Genomic DNA, 12781 nt, shown 5'->3' with positions numbered 1-12781 from the left:
GAAAGACATGATCCATGAAAGAAATAATTAACATTTTGACATCACTAAAAAGCCATATTCTCTTGAGAAGACAAACCACAGACTGGGAGAAAATGTTTTAAAAGCATATTTGATAGAGTTGTTACCAAAATATACAAAGAACTCTTAAAACTCAATAAGAATATGAACACCTGATTAAAAATGGGCAAAAGATCTGAATAGACACCTCAGCATAAGAAAAAATATTCATCATATGTCATTAGGGAGTTATGAATTACAGCAACAGTGAGATACCACCACGACCACTTAGAATGGCAAAAATCCAAAACACAATACCAAATGCTAATGAGGACATGGAACAACAGAATCTTCATTGCTGGTAAGAATTCCAAATGGTACTGTCACTTTGGAAGATGGTTTGGCAGCTTCTCATACAAGTAGATACACTCTTCCTATATGATCCAGCAATTACACTGCTTCAGTATTTATTCAAATGAGTTCAAAACTTATGTGCCACATAAAAACCTGCACTCAGATATATTTATTCATAACTGCCCAAACTTAGAAGCAACCAAGATGTCTTTCAGTTGATGAATGGATAAACCAGTACATCTAGATAATGGAATAACATGTAGCATTAAAAAGAAATGACTTGTCAAGCCATGAAAAGAAAAAGAAGAACCTTAAGTGCATGTTACTAAGTTATGAAAGCCAGGCTGAAAGGACTATGTAGTGTTTGAATCCAACTATATGATATTCTAAAATAGGCAAAAGTATGGAGACTATGAAAAGATTGTGGTTTCAGGGTTTATGGAGGAATGTGGGATGGGTAGGTTCAGCACAGATGATTTTAGAGGCAGTGAAACTATTCTCCGTGATACCATAGTGATTGGTACACATCATTACACATTTGACAAAACCCAGGAGTGAGCCATAATATAAACAGTGGGCTTTAGGTGGCTGTGATATGTTAATGAAGTTTCATTGATTATAATAAATGTACCACTCTGGTGTGGGATACTGATAGTGTGGGATACTGATAGTGTGGGAGCCTGCGTGGGTGTATACAGTCAAGGGTATATGAAGAATCTGTACTTCCTACTCAGTTTTTGTGTGAAACTAAAGCTGATTTCTAAGAGTATACTTACAAATAGTCATTATATGCTATCTATAAGAGTTGCACACTAAACATAAATGTGTATGTCACCAATAGCTTCAGAATACATGAAGAACTAAAAACTGACAGAACTGGGAGAAATAAACCACAAGCATAGCTACAGATTTAAATGTTGCCCTGTCAGTAACTCACAAAATATCCCAAGACAAAATAAAGAATATACTTTTGTAAGCATTATGATCCAATTTGAGTTAATTGACATTTATAGAACAATATACTCAACAACTAATACGTATTCCCAGCAAGTGCTTATGGAATATACACCAAGACAGACTGTGCACATGATAGTCTCAATAGATTTTAGCAGTTTAAAATCTTACAAAGTATATTTCCCAACCACTCTAGAATTAAATTAGCAATAAACGATAATAGAATATCCAGACAAGTCACATATATTTGGAAAATAAACATCACATCTTTAACCTGTGAGAAATCACAAAGATTGTTAAAACATATTTTCAACTAAATAAAAGCCACAGTATATCGAAGTTTTCATATCATCTTTAAAGCTTTCAAATGCTTATAATAAAAGGGCTTAAATCAGTTATCTAAGCTTTCACCTTAAGCTAAAGAAGAAAGAGCAAATGCAAAGTAAGCAGAAGGAAGGAAATCTTACAGATAGTGCAGAAATCAATGAAAGCAATATGATTTCTTTAAAAAGATCTAATAAGCTGAGTGTGGTGCTACATACCTGTAATTCTAGCACTTGGGAAGTTGAGGCAGGAGGATTGACAGTTCAAGGCCAGCCTGGGCTACATAATGAGATCCTGTCTCAAAAAACCAAAAATGTTATAAAATAGGCAAATCCCTATTCAGACTAGTCAGCAAAATAACAAGAGTCACAAATTATCTAAGATGTGCAGTACAAAAAAGAAAAAGATGTTTCTGTAGATCCTATGTACGTTAAAAGGGTAACAAAGGAATAATAATGAAAAACTTCATGCCACTACCAAATTGCCAAAACTACAAGAAAAAAACAGAAAATATGGCATAATATCAATTAAAAAAATTGATGTGGATTTGTAACTTTAATCTTTCCAGAAAACCCTTTCAGGTCCAAATAGCTATCTAGAGATTTATGGCAAACACTAGGAAAAAGCAATACTAGTCTTACCCAAATTCCTTCTATATGAGGCCACAATTGCTCTGTTACCAAGACTAAAGACAGTTATAAGAAAAAATATACAGGCTAAGATCCCTCACACATGTAGGCCTTGGTATTTTACTTTAAATGACAAATCTTGCAAATTAAATCTGAGGATTTAAATCAAGGATTCAAGAAATGCAGTATAATATTCGAAAGCAAGACATAATTCACCAGATTTAATGTAAAAACCAAATGAACATCTCAATAGAAGCAGGAAAAGCATCTGATGAAACACCAATTCCTGATAAAAATTCTTATCAAATTAGCAATTAGGAGGAGCTTTTCAAACTAATGTTAAACTTAGTGGTGGAAGATAATACATTTTCCCTATGATAAGAACAAGGCAATGATATTTGTTATCATGATTTCTATTTAATACTTTACTAGAAGTCTTAAGAAGGAAGAAAAGAGGGAAGAAATGAAAAGCATGAAAATTGAGAGAAAAAGAAAATTGCCTTTATTTGTACATGACATAACTATACATATAGAAAATCCTAAAGATTATATCCCCAAATTACTAGAATAATTTCATAAATGTCTTAAAACACAAGTCTAAATACAAAAGTCAACTGTATGTCTATGTGCTTAGACAGGAAATAATTGGAAGAGCAAATCAATGCCTAATAGAGTCAACAGTGTGGCTCAAGTGGTGTATCTCCTGCCTAGCAAGTGCAAGACCCTAAATTCAAATCCCAGTATTAAAAAATCACTTTGTAGGGATCATGAATCTAAATACGAAATGTAAAACTATTAACACTTAAGAGAAAACACAGAAAATATTTATAATCTTGGGTTACACAATTCCTCAACATGACACAAAAGTATGAACCATTAAAGAAAACAATGATTTAAACTGGATGAAATCAAAATTGAAAACTTTGCTCTGAAGAAAAATACAGCTAAAGGAATGAAAAGATCAGCAAATTTTTAAAAAATTGCAAATCATCTGTCCAACAAATGACTTATATCTAGAATATATAAATATCAAAACTGAACAGTGAGAAATGCACTCAGTTTTTAAGATGGATAAAAGATGAAGGCAAACATTTTACCCAAGACCACCTATGAATGGCAGAGAAATACATGAAAGGTGCTCAGTATCAAGGTGCCAGTCGTTAGCCATTAGGAAAATGCAAACTAAAACCATGATGAGATGCTACTATATATCTATTAGTATTGGTTATATATATATATAAGGGTACCCTAACATATATGTAATATGTGTATATGCACACACAGCGATGTGTGTAAAATAAAATAGCAACTGGAACTCTTATACATTGCTATTGGGAATGCAAAAGACATAGCCGCTCTTGAAAACACTTTGAAAATTTCTTATAAAACTCAAACTATTTACCATATGGGTCAGTAATCTCACTTCTAGATATTTATCCTAGAGCAGTGAATATTTGTGTTTACGTAAAAACTTTTGTACAAATGTCTGTCAGCTTTATTCATAATTGCTAGTCATCAAAAACAACAAACATTTATTCTGGTTAATACATACCAGGATACATACATAAATGACTTCTTCATGTATCCTCGACTCTTAAATTACTGAAGAGGCTGATCTTAAAAGGTTGCTTACTATATGATTCTATTTATTGACATCTTGGGAAAGGTATAGCTGTAGGGACAGGAAATCTGTGGCTGATGGGGTTGCAGGGGAAGGGTATGTTGTGATTACAAAGGGGCAAAGATAAAGATCTATACATTAAAACTGTAGGTATAGTTAGTTTGCTGATAGATTAAAGAAGGTATTTTTCAAAACTACAATGTCATTGCCCACTAGGATTACTAAAATTGAAAATCTGTGAGAACATGGAATAAGTATATTGCTGGTGAGTATAAAATGATAAAATCACTTTAAAGAACTATTTGAATGTTTCTTACCAAAACTGAACTTTCTCTGTGAACCGGCTATTCCTTTTCTAGGTATTTGTCTAAGACAAATGGAAACATGCCTGTAAAAACCTTGTATATCAATGTTGACAGCAGCGTCAAACACAGTTGCCAAATCTGGAAACAACCCAAATATCTGTCAATATGCAGATGGATAAACAAAGTAGGAATATCCTCCAAAGGGAATACTATTTGACAATTAAAAAAGATTGGGCTATTGATACATGACAACATATTGGGCCAGACATAAAAGTCTGATCATATTTAAATGAATTTCAAGGTTGGACAACACTAACCCCATGATTAGAAACCATAGCAGTGGTTCCCTTTGAATGAAAGGTAATAAGGACTACTTGAAAGGGATGAGAGAACTTTCTGGGTGATGGAGTTGTTCTGTTATCTTCATTGGGGTGTTGATTACATGACCATATACATTTGCTAAAACTTATCAAATTGTACCCTTAACACCTGCATATTTCACTCTAATTTTCACTTTATTCATTTACCGGTAGTACTGGTGTTTGAACTCAGGGCTTTGTATTTCCTAGGCAGGCTCTCTACAACTTAAGCCATGTCCCCAGCCCTATTTTCATTTTAATAAAATGTACAGCCGATTTTGAGAACATTTTGGGGTACCTAAATCCAGGGGACTGATAGGTTTGTACCTGATAAAGACTGCTTGAAACAGTAACACCAAGTTTTGAAACCAGTTTGAATTTCCTGTTCCTAAAGTGATTGAGCAGCATTGAGCGCTTTATTGACCAGCTCCTGGTGCTGTGTGCCTCCAGTGCTAGGCCTCTTGTTTCCTTGTCTCCTTTGTATACTAGACTAAAACCACCCCAAATCCAGTGGTCATAATTATTCTGGAGCTACAGAAGAGCAAGAAGCCTGCTCCTTCCTCCAGTTGCCAGTTCAAGGGCTTTCTCACTTCCTTTGGGAACATGTGGTAAAAGCTTTGATTTAGAATCATGGCAACAAAACAGAAACCAATTTGGAAATTGGATATGATGTCCTTTATTGTTAACAGTGTGGTTTCTGAACCTGTAGTGGGGTGGGGTGGGTGAAGTGGAAAGAGCTTATCCAAGAACAAGCTTAGTAAGATTGGTAATATTCCCTCCCCTCCTCCATCCTCTTTAGTCTGGTCATATTATGAGATCCAGTACCTAGCTAGCAAGAAATTTGTGTCAGCCTTCTGCTAATTTAGCCACTGTTCTTCTATGAAGGATAGACTACTGTTCTTCAATTATTCACTTCAGATTATTGATTTATATTATGTCTACCATCTCTTTGCAACTAATAGATGAAATAGGCAAACATGTCTAACTGCTTTCACTTGCAGAGATGGAGCTCCCACTCAATTCCATACTTTTCTTGGAATAACAAAACTTTCCAGTCATTTAAGTAGTCAACTTCTTCCACTTCTTGAATGCACAGGACTTTCACTCCCAGCTTTGAAGTTAATTTTTGCTAGACAAAAGAAGCTCCTTCTCGGGTCTCACTACTCTCTTCTTACTCTCTCTATCCTTGACCTGGTGTCTAGACCGTCAGTAGGAACACTATGACTCAGAGCTTCCCAGGCTCCTAAACAGTGTCTGTAGTCACTACCCCAGGACCAGCTGTCATCTCTGGTCTTCGATCCTGCCTTGGGTAAAATGTCACTGACATGTTTACGTCATTAGACAATCAATTGCTCAGATAACTAGTTATCTAATGGGGTTGCTCATCATATGTTGAGAACATGTGGTTACCCATGTACTTATTAACATAATCGGATCTTAGCTCTGTAGTTTCCATCCCACAGAAGCCTCTTAAGATTTACCATGAATTAGAAGGCATGATCTGGACTCCAGATGTAGCTCAGTGGCAGATTGATTGCCTAGGATGTGTGAGGCCCAGGGTTTGACCCCCAGAACCACACACCACATACCTTAAAGTCAGTGCTAAAGGGAGAAATTTTTATCCACAGCATCTACTGTTCATAATTGCAGCTATTCAAATACTTGATAGACATTTAAGGCAATTGTAATCCAAGCCTGTGCACTATCGAAGAACAAGTAAGCTTTGTATAATTTTAGTCTCCTGTAATAAAATAGTTGATTCATGAGTTTCCATAATGTTAACAATTAATGTATGTCAGTACTTTAGCAGATTATATGATTCACCTTGGAACAGAACACACAGGATTGGCTGTCCTAAGTTAATTTTTAGGCTGTATTAAACATATATCAAGTTGGGAAGTTACCATGACCATCAGTTGAAGGCATGATATGCCACCAGGAAAATTATTTTGGCTTTTTTTGTCATTTTTAACTGGCTGATTACAGAAATATGAAACGTTCAAATCCATAATTTTTCAAAAATATTTACATCCACATCTTTTATACATTAGTATATAACCTCGGGATAGATAAAAGAGCTATTTTTATCTAAGAGAACATCCTTTAACCATTCAACCAGACTATATGGAGTGTTGAACTATGTGTTCAGGACCAATGTTCATCTGAGTGTGCTTTCAAAACTTACCTAACAAAATCAGAAAAGGTGGGGGGGAGAGAAAATGAGATGAGAAATTACTGAGATCATAAGTAAGGTACATACCCAGAGAGCATCCTTAATTTGTTTTATGTTGCCCTAGTAGGTGAAATAGACTAATTGTTCTTGGTACTGTCAGCCAAAAGTAAAATTTAATGGTGCCTTTCCTCCCTCTTTTCTCTAAATCCCAGTGCACAAACACATTCTTACACATCATTCAGCCATGCATGAGGAAAAGACAGCCCCTATTACATGTTTCCTCAGTGTCATTTTGAAGCCTTAAAGTGTTGCCTACATAAGTGTCAGGCCACAGCCCTCCTTGGTGCATCTCAGGAAGTCTAGCAATTACTGAGCCTTCTGTTGGGTCCTACAAAGAGAAAATGTGATTTACTGCAGCCATTCTTTATAGCTCATTCTGGGGCTGTGATTCGACATTCTGGGTGTGATGTCATCAACTCCTTGGGAATATGCCAGGGAAGGTAGGATTTAAAAAAAAAAAAGCCACAACTTGGGTATAAGCTGGGCCCAAACACTAGGGAATAAAAGGCTAAAATCTGCTGGGTAATAAGCAAACTGCTAAGTCCCCTAGAGTCCATCTTAAACACTAGATGAATAAAGATGGTTTTACTAGTGTCCCATTTTATGACATATGCTAAATTTTTAGCAGGTTTCCATGAGGCTTCTATCTCAGGACTTAAAATGGATTCCACCTTGAACTAACGCAAATCTCTATATATAGAATCAATTTTAATCTAAATATACAATAAAAATGTTAATTCATTAAAAGTACACCTTAGTTTATTTAAAAATTATATATAACTTGAGTTGTTATTGGCATGTTTGTTGTCATTTGTTAATAGGTACAAAGAGTGTATTTTCTTACAGGGATCCATAAAAATTGGACAGAGATGGGTCTTTGTTGTGGGAATATTTAGAATCACTGATTGTAAATTCATAACGGCATCAATGACCAGTTAAACAAGCAGACAGAAATGGACTTAATGTTCTTTCTCTTTCACAAAAAGTAAAATCTAGTTGATTTTTTTTCTCTCTGAAGGTCTCCAAAAGACTATCACAATAAAGGCCTTAGACACTGAGAAGCTGGTCTCATCTCAGGTACACAGAACACATGCTGTGTGCAGCAGCTCACCAACAGGGCAGACTTGCTGAGATAATTCTTCAGGTGGTCACACTTGGGGCAAAATTTCTCCGTGGAGGGGTAGAGAAAATAACATTAAGAGAAAGGACGATGTCTAAGATTCTGATAAGTCTGAATAGAGCTGGGTGGTATAATTTTATATGTAAATTGGATGCCCTCTTAGACAACTATTGTAAAAATTAAGTGAGATCCTATGTGTGAAGGATCTATAGCTACCTTGGAACAGAGGTGTCCTATGTTATTTCCTTTCCTTTTCTCTCCAGATTGTGCCCTAAACCTATGAACATCATTATTAATTATTTTAAGTGCTTTATTTACATCCTAAGATTGTAGTTAAGAAATGTAACCTATGAATGTCAACGGTCATTTAGGAATTTCTTCGTAAGACAGGTGTGAGATCTTCCAGGTGAAGAAGAGAACCATACAGGCATTTCCTTCCATCCTTCTGAGCTTTACCATGTGGCTTCACCAGGCCAATCCTGTTTATGAGGACAAATATTGAACCTGAACCTACAGCAGTTCCTCCAGCATTGTAAAATGGGTCCTTGAAGGAAAATGAAAAGTAGCTTCTGACCAACTAATTAAGAAATACAATCTAGAATCTTTGTACTTTTTTTGTCATTTGAGATGGTATAGATAAGCCTCCATGGGCCACATTTCTTTTGTGAACTGCTGGGCATCCATACATAATTAAATCTGTTTTCTAATCGTGTTGTCTTTTGTTAGTTTTGTTCACATGCCTTAATCATTGACATAGAAAGGTGCAAGAAGAGCTTTTCTCCCTATAAATTCAACTTTAGTTTATGTTATATAGTGAAACCAGTTCAAATACTTTAGCACAAGTAGGAGGCATAAATAATAAAAGTGTATTAAGTGCTATGCACTGAATTAAATTCCAGGCAGCAGTATATTTAATTTTGAACACTGAAAAGAAGCATTACTCTGATAGGGAGACAGAATACGTGTTCAATGCACTTGGACTCTAGGTCAAAGACCAAGAATTCAGAAAATTTTGCTATTTAAAACTTAATTCTTTCATGTTACATACACTACACTTCTTTCCCTGAGGAGTTATTATAGTTTCTATTGTTTGTGACTGATCGTACAGTATTTAAGAGGAAGGGAAAGTACACTTAATTTAAACATGTTAAAAGCTCTGGCTTTACCCACTGCATTTCCTGCTAATGCAAGGAAATTTTTTCTCCCAACAAGTAGTCTCCTTGCCACCTCCATGCCCATTTCCTCCTCCTAGTCCTTAAGTTGAAACATTCAACCTCCCCCTTATCTCCACCCAGCACCCTTTCCCGTTCCTACTTCAACCAAAGCACTATCTTCAAGGATAGGGGAAAGCCCTCTACTTCCTGTATCCTTCCCACTATTCTTCTAACCCTTCCTCAACGTCGTCTTTAACTGGTGTCTACACCACTTAATTTATAAATGTTGTCTGTCTCTGATGACATTCAATATTCCTTACAAGCAGGAGTCATTTTTTGTCCGTTGTCATTCTACACAGAATAGTTTTCTACTATCAAGGCACTTAATGAATCTTTTTTAAAGTTTGGTCACTTATCTAATTCCCATGTGCTTCCAGTGTGTCAGATACTTGTAATAAAACAGTGAAGTTTACATGGTCCTGCCTTGTTCGGGCTCGTGTATGGAGGCTGAAAGCTTGCAGTACTGTTTAGCCAGTGCAGTGTTTATAAAGCGCTGTGGATTAGGATACTGCTAAATAGGGCATTTTCTGTCTAGTTCACAGGTCTCTCTTAGAGCCCTCATCTCTGTTTCCAACCAGCTTCAATAATGTGTTTCCTTCAGCTCCTTGTGAAACACTCTTAATTTCATCACTCTTAACTTTTATGAAATAAATTAATTCTTAAAATATAAGGTTCTTCTCATCACATACTAACTAGAGTTATTTTTATTTACTACTGTCAGAACTCAACATTATGATTCCATGAATGGTTTTATTTCTCTATATGCACCCAATTTGGTGCACGTTGTTCATTGTACACTTGCTATGGAAAACAGGCTCCAGTTTAAAAATTCCTAAATTCAAAGACAGATGGTATATTAATTAATTAACTGGAGAAAAAAAAAAAAACGAGTGCTCAGCAGCTGTTTTGCTGCCTTAAAAGCAAATGAGCTTTTAAGCTGGAAAGGATAGAAACTCCATCAAGAGAGAGCTAAGGTGTTAACAGAAGAGGCCACTTAAAAAGGTTAGTGCCTCATATTGGATGACTCAGACTCCAGGGTCCCAAGAGAACTAGCAGGTGTGAACACAGGAAGAATCTGATAACCTCCAGAAAATCTGGCAGAGGGAGAGCTCAACGTGTTACAGAATCTCATATACAACTTTCACCCCAATGTTTATAAATTTTTAATACCTAAAACTGAAGAAAAGAATTAGAATTCCTAAGTATTACAGGCCAGTTAGTTTGACACCAAAAGTCAAGACTTAAAACAGGCAAGATTTGGTGAGGGAAAAGATTGGAGATTTGTAGGAATTAGCTGTTCAATAAGAATCATTCATTCTTCAACTGTAGTCACTTTTGTGCTAGATCAGGGAATGCTCAAGGTCTTTATTTTTAGCAAGGTGTTTAATTAAAATTCTCTCATTATGTCCTTAGGGAGAAGACCTCTGTGTGGACTGACAGAGTCTGAAGTTAAGACAGTGCTGAGTTCAGCCGATTCCTTAATTCAAGCAGCATCTACTGAGGACCAACTACATTTCCAGCCAATATTGTACTTTGCATTTTCAGTATTCTGAATTTAGGATACAGGTTACCAATCTCATTTTATTGATAAGTGAAAGAGTTTTTGAAGCAAAGCTTGTAAGTGTCAGGACTAGACTCCAAAACTATGATTCAGAAATTAGGGCATTTCTACTAGATGGGCAACCTTCATAGTAAAAGGACTTGTCTTGCATATTATCAGTGACTTGAATTCCTGGTGAATAAATACATCAAATGTGCAGAATTAACATGATGAATATAAGAATCAAGATTAAAGCATGTCTAGGCCAGGTGCGGTGGCTCAAGCCTATAATCCTAACTACTTGGGAGGTGGAGATTGGGTGGATCACAGTTTGAGGAAGGGAAAAAATTAGTGAAACCCCCATCTCAACCAATGGCTGGGTGCACTGGCATGCACTGTCATCCCAGCTATACAAGGAGGTACAAATAAGGAAGGTCACTGTCAAGGCTGGCTTGGGCACAAAGAAAGACTCTGTCTCCCAAACAACCAACACAAAAAGAACTGACAGAGTAGCATAAGTAGTAGAGCATCTGCCTAGCAAGCACGAGGCCCTGAGTTCAAACCCCCAATTCCCCCACAAAAAAAGATGAAAACATAGCTAACAAATTGGAAATTGGAGAGAGACTTAAAGTAGTACATGTTACAAAGGGAAAATGAAGTTCTGATTGAAGAAATGCTCAACTGCACAATTTAAAAATAAAGCCTACCTTGTCAGCAAAGTGGGGGGAGAGAGGTGTGATGTGTTCAGTCAGTTTTGCAGAGTTTATTTGAAGGTGGGAACTCATTGTACTCTGTTTGAATTAACAGAGTTATTAACAGACTTGTTAACTTCAGTGTTAGACCAAGAATCTTTAGCACAAAGAAGGTTCTTAGGTGAAGAAGGAAACATAAAATACTTACTAAAAATAACTAACACTTACTGACTTTAGGGCACCTATATGTACTTTACAAAGATTATTAATTTCATCCTCACAACTTTCTGGACAGATAGATTATATTACCATTCCCATTTTACAGATAAGGAAACCGAGGCTCTGGGATCTGAAAGGCTGTCATATAGACAAAAAAACCCAAAAACCTTATTTTGTATTGCTGTTTTTGGTCATGGACTTTTTCAGGCTCAGAAGTTTTAGATCTTCTTTGCAGAAAAATCCTGCATATAATTTCAAAAGTTGGAGGGTGATTAGCAAAAGGAGGACTCATTAGAAACAGGCTCAAGAAAGCAGTTGTCACCTTAGTGTAAACAAGGCCTTGCTAGTAGTAACAGGAGGGATACTCTTTCCTGTCACTGAAGTGGCCAGTTGAAATGTGGCTGGTCTGTCAGGAGTGCTGTTGAGATACTAAAATGGGCTGGAGGACAGTGGATGGTTGACCCCTTTGCTATACGACTGTGGAGCTAAATGAGGACTTTTTCTTGATGGCAAAACACAAGTTTAAAAAAACGGTTAGTATTTACCCAGACTGTTCTGCTACATCTAAATAATGTTATTTCCTATCTGTATATGATAGCGACCAGGTACTAGAAAACAACCCATCCAAAGGAAAAAGGGAATATCCAATTGTTGATCTTGGCTTGATTAATACTTCGTCATAATAAAAGATTCTTTATCTTTATTCCCCACACTTCTTATTTTAAAATTTCCCTGTGATAAATATCATATACGTCAGATACCTAAAAGATACAGTTTCTGATGTGAATATTTACTAGTTTATAATGCGATGTTAACCTAAAGTTTAACATACAGGATGGGGGGTCAGAGACATAAGAGAAACTGTTCGTCTTTGCCCCTCACTCCTCCTCTAGTGGCTGAAGGATTCATTTGCATTATTTTCTCTCAAGATTCAGCCGCCCACGGCTCCAAAGAGTACAAGAGCTAATACTTTGCTCATCTCATCATATGCCACTCAGAGCACAAGCCTGACAGCTTGGCATACGCATAAAATGTACACAGGCAAACCTATTACCTGAAGATCTTCATTCACTCTTCAGGTGGGGAGGAGGGTGAACCTGCGGCTGATCATGAAGTATCTATCTTCCTTTTGAGAGCTCAGAACAAATGGAAGGGGCGAAGCTTACTCGCCTCAGTTAGGGGGCTTAGCTGTCAGGCTCGATCCTGACAGCTGGCGAGAG

General features: G+C 36.5%; 1 protein-coding gene across 5 annotated transcripts in view; it reads left to right on the top strand.

Annotated features, from left to right (window-relative positions):
* The window catches only part of Hibch (3-hydroxyisobutyryl-CoA hydrolase), a 102064-nt gene extending 89800 nt beyond the window's left edge, over positions 1 to 12264 (top strand). For all 5 annotated transcript variants that reach the window (XM_074071270.1, XM_020179890.2, XM_020179891.2 and 2 more), the window contains one exon: positions 10524 to 12264. The gene's annotated coding sequence lies outside the window, so the exon portion shown is untranslated. The remainder of the gene's footprint in view (positions 1 to 10523) is intronic.
* Positions 12265 to 12781: the final 517 nt, after the last annotated feature.

Source organism: Castor canadensis, chromosome 4 (assembly GCF_047511655.1).
Source record: "Castor canadensis chromosome 4, mCasCan1.hap1v2, whole genome shotgun sequence".
NCBI classification, from domain to species: domain Eukaryota; kingdom Metazoa; phylum Chordata; class Mammalia; order Rodentia; family Castoridae; genus Castor; species Castor canadensis.
This window is presented reverse-complemented; position numbering and strand designations above follow the sequence as displayed.